At 39.5% G+C, this 6,512-nt stretch overlaps 1 long non-coding RNA gene across 1 annotated transcript; it reads left to right on the plus strand.

Moving 5' to 3' along the window:
- Positions 1–1,781: 1,781 nt before the first annotated feature.
- Positions 1,782–4,595, plus strand: LOC124261357. Its single transcript, XR_006894302.1, has 2 exons — positions 1,782–3,400; positions 3,442–4,595. It is a non-coding gene; the product is annotated as an uncharacterized LOC124261357 (long non-coding RNA).
- Positions 4,596–6,512: the final 1,917 nt, after the last annotated feature.

Raw genomic sequence — 6,512 nt, forward strand, 5'->3', positions numbered from 1 at the left:
GGTCCATTTGACTTTTTGTATGAACTATTGCTAGCTGAACCATATCAGAACGCTTTACTTGTTTGTTTTACATGTCATCAAGGCACTTAAATATTTTTACTGTCCTCACTTGAATACTGAGCGTTTATTTTTCTAAAACCCTGTAATATTATGACCTCAATATTGTTTAGTATTGATGATGTTAGTGTTATTATGGCTGTGATATCACATTGACTGGCCTCATGATGTTTGGTGATAGGTACATGCTGGTGTATGAACCATGTAGCCTGGTTGACTGTCAATAATACACTACGTAATCTAAAGTATCAGATGAGCAGATCAACAGTATGAGGTCCTACTGCAGATCAGCTGGTATTTCAGGATTGCTCAATAATATTGTCTTGTTTGTCAGTTTTAGTTTGGGGCGGATGGGTAGCCTAGTGGTTAAAGCATTCGCTTGTCATGCCAAAGACCTGGGTTCACTTCCCCAAATGGGTACAATGTGTGAAGCTCATTTCTGATGTCCCCAGCCGCGATGCTGCTGGAATATTGCTAAAAGCGGCGTAAGTCTAAACTCACTCACTCAGTCATGTTTAGCTCACCTGACTGAGAGTCGAGGTTGTTGACTGATGTATGTCATCTAGGTGTCTGTACTTATACATTTTTCTCCTCTGAAACTAGAAGTCCAATGGAGCTGAAACCATGTAGGATGATCCTGGTTATGGTTTCTCAAGAAACTGTTCACACAATTCGGATTTCACTTTGAACATGTCTGCAAATGTCATTTTTGCTCATTGCTCATGTATGTCTCATTTATGATTTTTAAAGTTGATGTGCGAAAAGTATGTAATTTACCGTATATTACATATGCATTTTTGTAGTCTTTTGACTTCAATAATGGCTGCCATTACATCTTCATAATTTGGGGGTTTAGGGGTAGCTTAGTGGTTCGATCCTGGTTCGATTCCCCACTTGGGTACAATGTATGAAACCCATTTCAGGTGTCCCCTGCTGTGCTATTACAGGAATATTGCTAAAAGCGGCATAAAACTAAACTCTCTCACTCACTCTTCCTAATTCAGGTGAGCTACAGAGTATTGTGGCTATATTTTGGTGAAGCAAGAATGTTCAAATAGTGCTTGTAGTGCTAATGAGGCTATGGATAGTATTTGTCATGGCTAATTCCTTCAGTTTAAGTGTGGGTCATACAGGGTAGTATTTGTGGTTCATTGATGTTAGTGATAACTTCAGACTTCCTGATGTTTTGATAGTCCTATCTTCCAACCAAATAAATGTTAGTCTAACTGTCTTCATCATCACTATTTCCCAAACTTGTATGCACAATGTTCTCCATCACCTTAGATCACTTGTAGTGTAGCGGTTGACGTGAGTGGTGAGGTTGTTTATACCATGCAGAAATTCAGCCCTCCAAGTACACTTAAAGCAATGTTCCTGTCTACAAGGATAATTTATTTGCCAGCAGGTCAGTGATGTGTAGTCCCGAGTGGGGTAGCCTAGTGGTTAAACTGTTCACTCGTCACACCGAAGACCCGGGTTCGCTTCCCACATGGGTACAATGTGTGAAGCCCATTTCTGGTGTCCCCCGCCATGATATTGATGGAATATTGCTAAAAGTGGCATAAAAACAAACTCACTCACTCACTCACTCACTCACTCACTCACTCACTCACTCACTCACTCACTCACTCACTCACTCACTCACTCACTCACTCACTCACTCACTCACTCACTCACTCACTCACTCACTCACTCACTCACTCACTCACTCACTCACTCACTCACTCACTCACTCACTCACTCACTCCTGATTTTCATAGAAATGTATGACTGGTGTTATACATGATGTAAGGCATGTAACCTGCAGGTTGTGTGTTGTTGTGTGAGTACCCGCTGCTCAGAGCGGTTATCCTGTCTGTATCATACCTGCGATGGTGGTTTCAACAAAGTCGTAAATGTCCAAGACCTGCATTACTTTCGACTTCCGTCTCACGTCAAGCTTACACCCTCATATGGTTTGTGTACAGTTCAAAGTGGAATTAAACCTAGCCTCACTCACACACTCACACTCAAGCTCATCATTATCCTGTGCAGAATCAACCTGAATTCATTGGTGTAGCTTGAAACACTACACAGCATATGTTTGCATTTTCAGGTGCTGGAGGGGTATAGTGCTTATATGCCCCTGAAATATGGATGATGATTGACATGACTTGTTACCCTTGTAAATATGGCTCTGCAGAGTGTCTGATTAACAGCTGTTTCATGTTGCTCTGAATGTCATCATGATCAGACAAAGTTTTGGATGTGATGATAAATTTTTATTCAAATGCTAGGGATTATTGTTCTGATGGTTGTAAATTTGCGAATCTTGTATTTAGTTACAAGTTGTTTTGAAATGTTTTTGTAACCATGGCAACGAAATGAATTGTTTTGTTAATTTTAATTTGTGTAGTTTATTTTGTATTTGTTATGGTTCTCATGTGTTATTTTCTATGTTGTTCATGTAGAAACCATTTGTTGTTGTAAGTTTGATTCCTATTGTTTTGCAATTGGCATGGAAGTGTTTTCATCTGATATTGTTACTGGTTTGAGATGTTTGTCTCCGTGACATCAGACACAGCACAGGTTAGGGTCGGGGATCAGGGGTCCCCAACAACATCACTGAGAAGGTAGATTCATCACTAAGCATGCATGTATCTTACATCGCATTACGTGGTTACCAAGGAAACAGACATATCAGCTTGATCCAAAACATGAATATGCAAATATCAGTTTTATCCAGTGTGAAGAGTTCAGATTGTGTATCACTGTGGAAAATGGCTGGGCTTTGGACAGTGAGTTTTATATAATTATAGGGAACCTTACCTTATTCAGGTTACCATCTTCTGTTTTGAATGACACATGCATGAAAAGCTATTAAGATTTTTAACTGTTTAAGTAATTTGTTCATTGTTCCCGATACATAAACTGTATTTATTAAACTTGTTTCGATGACTTACAAAATCTAAAAGGTATTTTCATCCACCCATTTGATCCTAATAATGTTTATAAGGTCCAAAAAGTGTCCAACTGGTATTTTCAGAATATGTATAACTCATGTTAGGTGCTGACTAGCTCAGTAATATGGTTCAAGAATATTTTCCTCTATCATCATCACATTTTAAGATGCAGGATAATATTTGGGTTGAAGTTGAATGGCTGCTAGTTACAAAAGACTTGTGAGTCCCATACAATACACTTCCTTCTGAGAGGGGAGGAGTTTGAGCTGTTTCTTTGTAGAGTCGTGGTAATTATAACACAGGGTCTGGAGCACAGGTTGTGTTACCACAGGTATGGGAGCATAGGTCATTGTAGTACAGGTTGTACCACAGGTATGGGAGCATTGGTCATTGTAGCACAGGTTGTTCCACACATATGGGAGCATTGGTCATTGTAGCACAGGTTGTCTTACCACAGGTATGGGAGCATTGGTCATTGTAGCACAGGTTGTACCACAGGTATGGGACCATTGGTCATTGTAGCACAGGTTGTTCCACACAGGTACTGCCTCATGCACAGGTACAATGCATTGCGTGTGTTGCGAGTCACCTGTGTTTGCCTATTAATGCACAGTTGTTAGAAGTGCCACAGCTCAATGTACATACCGGTACTACTGGATGTCCCACCATGACAGGTGTCTAATGTATTCATGTTGTGCAATGATTGGTAATGTGAGATTGGCCAACAGCTTTTGTGTAATCGACATTGTATATTGGTATAATTGTTGTGTGATGTTAAAGGACTTATGTGAAGATAAATTAGTAATACAATGCCTATGTGAACAGTGCTTTTTAATGAAAGGATTATTGTTTTGTGCCGATGAAATCATTTTTATACCAAATGAAAGTAAAGATATACATGTTTTTGCATTGTATTGAACTACTACAAAGAAACCTGAATTTAAAAAAATAATATTATAGTTAATAGTAATGAACAGTATTTGCAATAATATTGGATATTGTTATGATGATGCTTTAAAGAGATTGATATGTTGGGGAACAAATACTTCCATGGTAGCCATTTTGAAATGTAATTGCATCTGAACATTTGCATTGTTGAAGTGTTTTGGCTGAGGATGTATTCATGCACACCGAGGGATGACCCAGTAATCTATATGTTATCGACAATGTGTTGTGAAGAGTTATGTCCCTTGTCAATACCAGGATCTGTACTTTTGTGCTTGAACATGATCTGTTTGCACCGTATCTATGCCGTGCTGTGGGTTGCACCAAAGTGGAGGAGACAGAAGACGTGAAAGAGTTTAGCTTATTCTCCCACATAACCTGCCACTCTGTGATATGACAGATATACTGATAGTAGTGTTAATCCCAACTCAACGAAGGTTTCATATGTTAGTTGGGTGATTTTTCAGCAACCAACCAATGATGACAGAGCAGAATTCAGTATGTTCTATCAAATAGGGGCAAGATTATATCATCAAGTGAATGTAAGACCCATCTGGAATTGAAGTCAAAGGTATTTTTCTAGAAACATGTTTCAGCCATCGTATTGTGTTGTCGACACTGATAAGGCCAAAATAATTCAGTCGTAAGTTTTTGTCTTATTGATAGGAAGAAATGAGTTTTTTAGTTGAAATTAATTGTGCCAATTGCTACATCAGGTGAAGGTATTTTCTTCAAGGGGGCCAAGGAAAATGTCATGCTCTTTGACAACTTGGCAAGGAAGCAGGTCGGCATTGAAAATGGTATCCTAATTTATTAACTGCCATTCAATGACTTTAATTTTTTGGGGCCAAATGCACCAGACCAACCATTTGATATTATGTATGGGGATATCAGGCTGGGGGTGAAAAGGCTTGGGATGTAAGGGCTGGGGGTGTTGGGGGTGTTAGGGCTGGGGGTGTTAGGGATGTAAGAGCTGGGGGTGTTAGGGATGTAAGGGCTGGGGTGTAGGTTGGAAATGTTAATGGACGTCCTGCATATCCTGGACATACCTTGCATGCCTTGACAAAACATTACTCTAACAATTTGACCCAAGAGCTCCCAGAATATTACATGGTTGGCCACTATGCAATATATGATTTCCATGGTACTATTAGTAAAATCAAAATATGACATGTCATTACTGAACCAAAAACAACTGACCAACAATTAATTTTGAGACTGTATGTGTGTGTTTTGCCTGAAGACATTTATATGTGATATTACGTACTTTTGAGTATGAAATAAAGACTGATAACTGATATTGTTGATTTGTGTTTATAAATACTGTCATGACTGTATATGTCATGGTAAAGCAAACGTGTATTTGGTGCTTTAAGTTGTGAAAATTAATATTCATATTTCCGTAACCATGGTAAAGTCACGTTGCACTACCAGGGGTGATATCAATGATATCTTATCTTATAGCCAATCTGTGTGTCAATATGAGAGTTAAGTATTAGCTGGATCATATTGAACGCCACCCAGGGTGGTAAAGCTACACAGCTAGCATGATCCAGGTGTTGTGTTCCTTGTGGCATGGGGGTTGAATTCCATGTACTTCCACTGGGAGTATAGGGGTTGGGGTAGCATGGTGGTTAAAGTGTTCGCTCGTCATGCCCAGGACCTGGGTTCGATTCCCCACATGGGTAGAATGTGTGAAGCCCACTTCTGGTGTCCCCCCTGATATTGCTGGAATATTGCTAAAAGCAACATAAAACTAAACTCACTCCGGTGGGGTAGCCTAGTGGTTAAAGAGTTCGCTTGTCACACAGAGGATCCGGGTTCAATTCCCCACTTGGGTACAAGGTGTGAAGCCCATTTCTGGTGTCCCCGCCATGATATTGATGGACTATTGCTAAAAGTGTTATAAAACCATACTCACAGGCAGTGTTTTTTTCAACAAGCCACAACGATTGTTTGCTAAAACCGTTAAAAAGATTGGTAATTTAAATAATAAAAAGTAAGACCAATACTGCCGACACCTACACCACTGGGAATTGTACAGGGTTCTATTCGATCTGACCCCAATAAACGTGTGAGGTGTATCCAGCATTTTTAACCAACAAATCTGTGAACAAATGTGCATAAACCTCTAATTTTGAATGTGCAAATATCAAAATCAAGTTATTGCTCCCTTGTATGTCGATATGATTTAGATGTCATCTTGGTTACATCTTTTACATTTTCAATGTACCGTGCATCGGTGCTCACTATATCACTCACCGGGTTATCTTATTCTGATTCTATTCGCGGAAGACTCGGGTTCGATTCCCCACAATGTTTGATGCCCATTTCTGGTGATAGTGCTGGAATATTGCTAACAGCGACGTAACTCTCTCCCACTCGTCACTATATGGCTGAAATATTGTCAATGTGACGTTAAATTTTAACTCATTCACTCTCTCCCAAGATTCTGTTATACACAAAACCGCCGTCCATATGCTGGAATATTTTATAAGTCTTACGTTAAATACCATTGAAGGTCCGGGTTAAAATATTGATCTTCAGTAACCCATGCTTGTAAGAGGC

This window comes from Haliotis rubra, unplaced genomic scaffold, assembly GCF_003918875.1.
Source record: "Haliotis rubra isolate DU_JTF1 unplaced genomic scaffold, ASM391887v1 Scf799, whole genome shotgun sequence".
NCBI classification, from domain to species: domain Eukaryota; kingdom Metazoa; phylum Mollusca; class Gastropoda; order Lepetellida; family Haliotidae; genus Haliotis; species Haliotis rubra.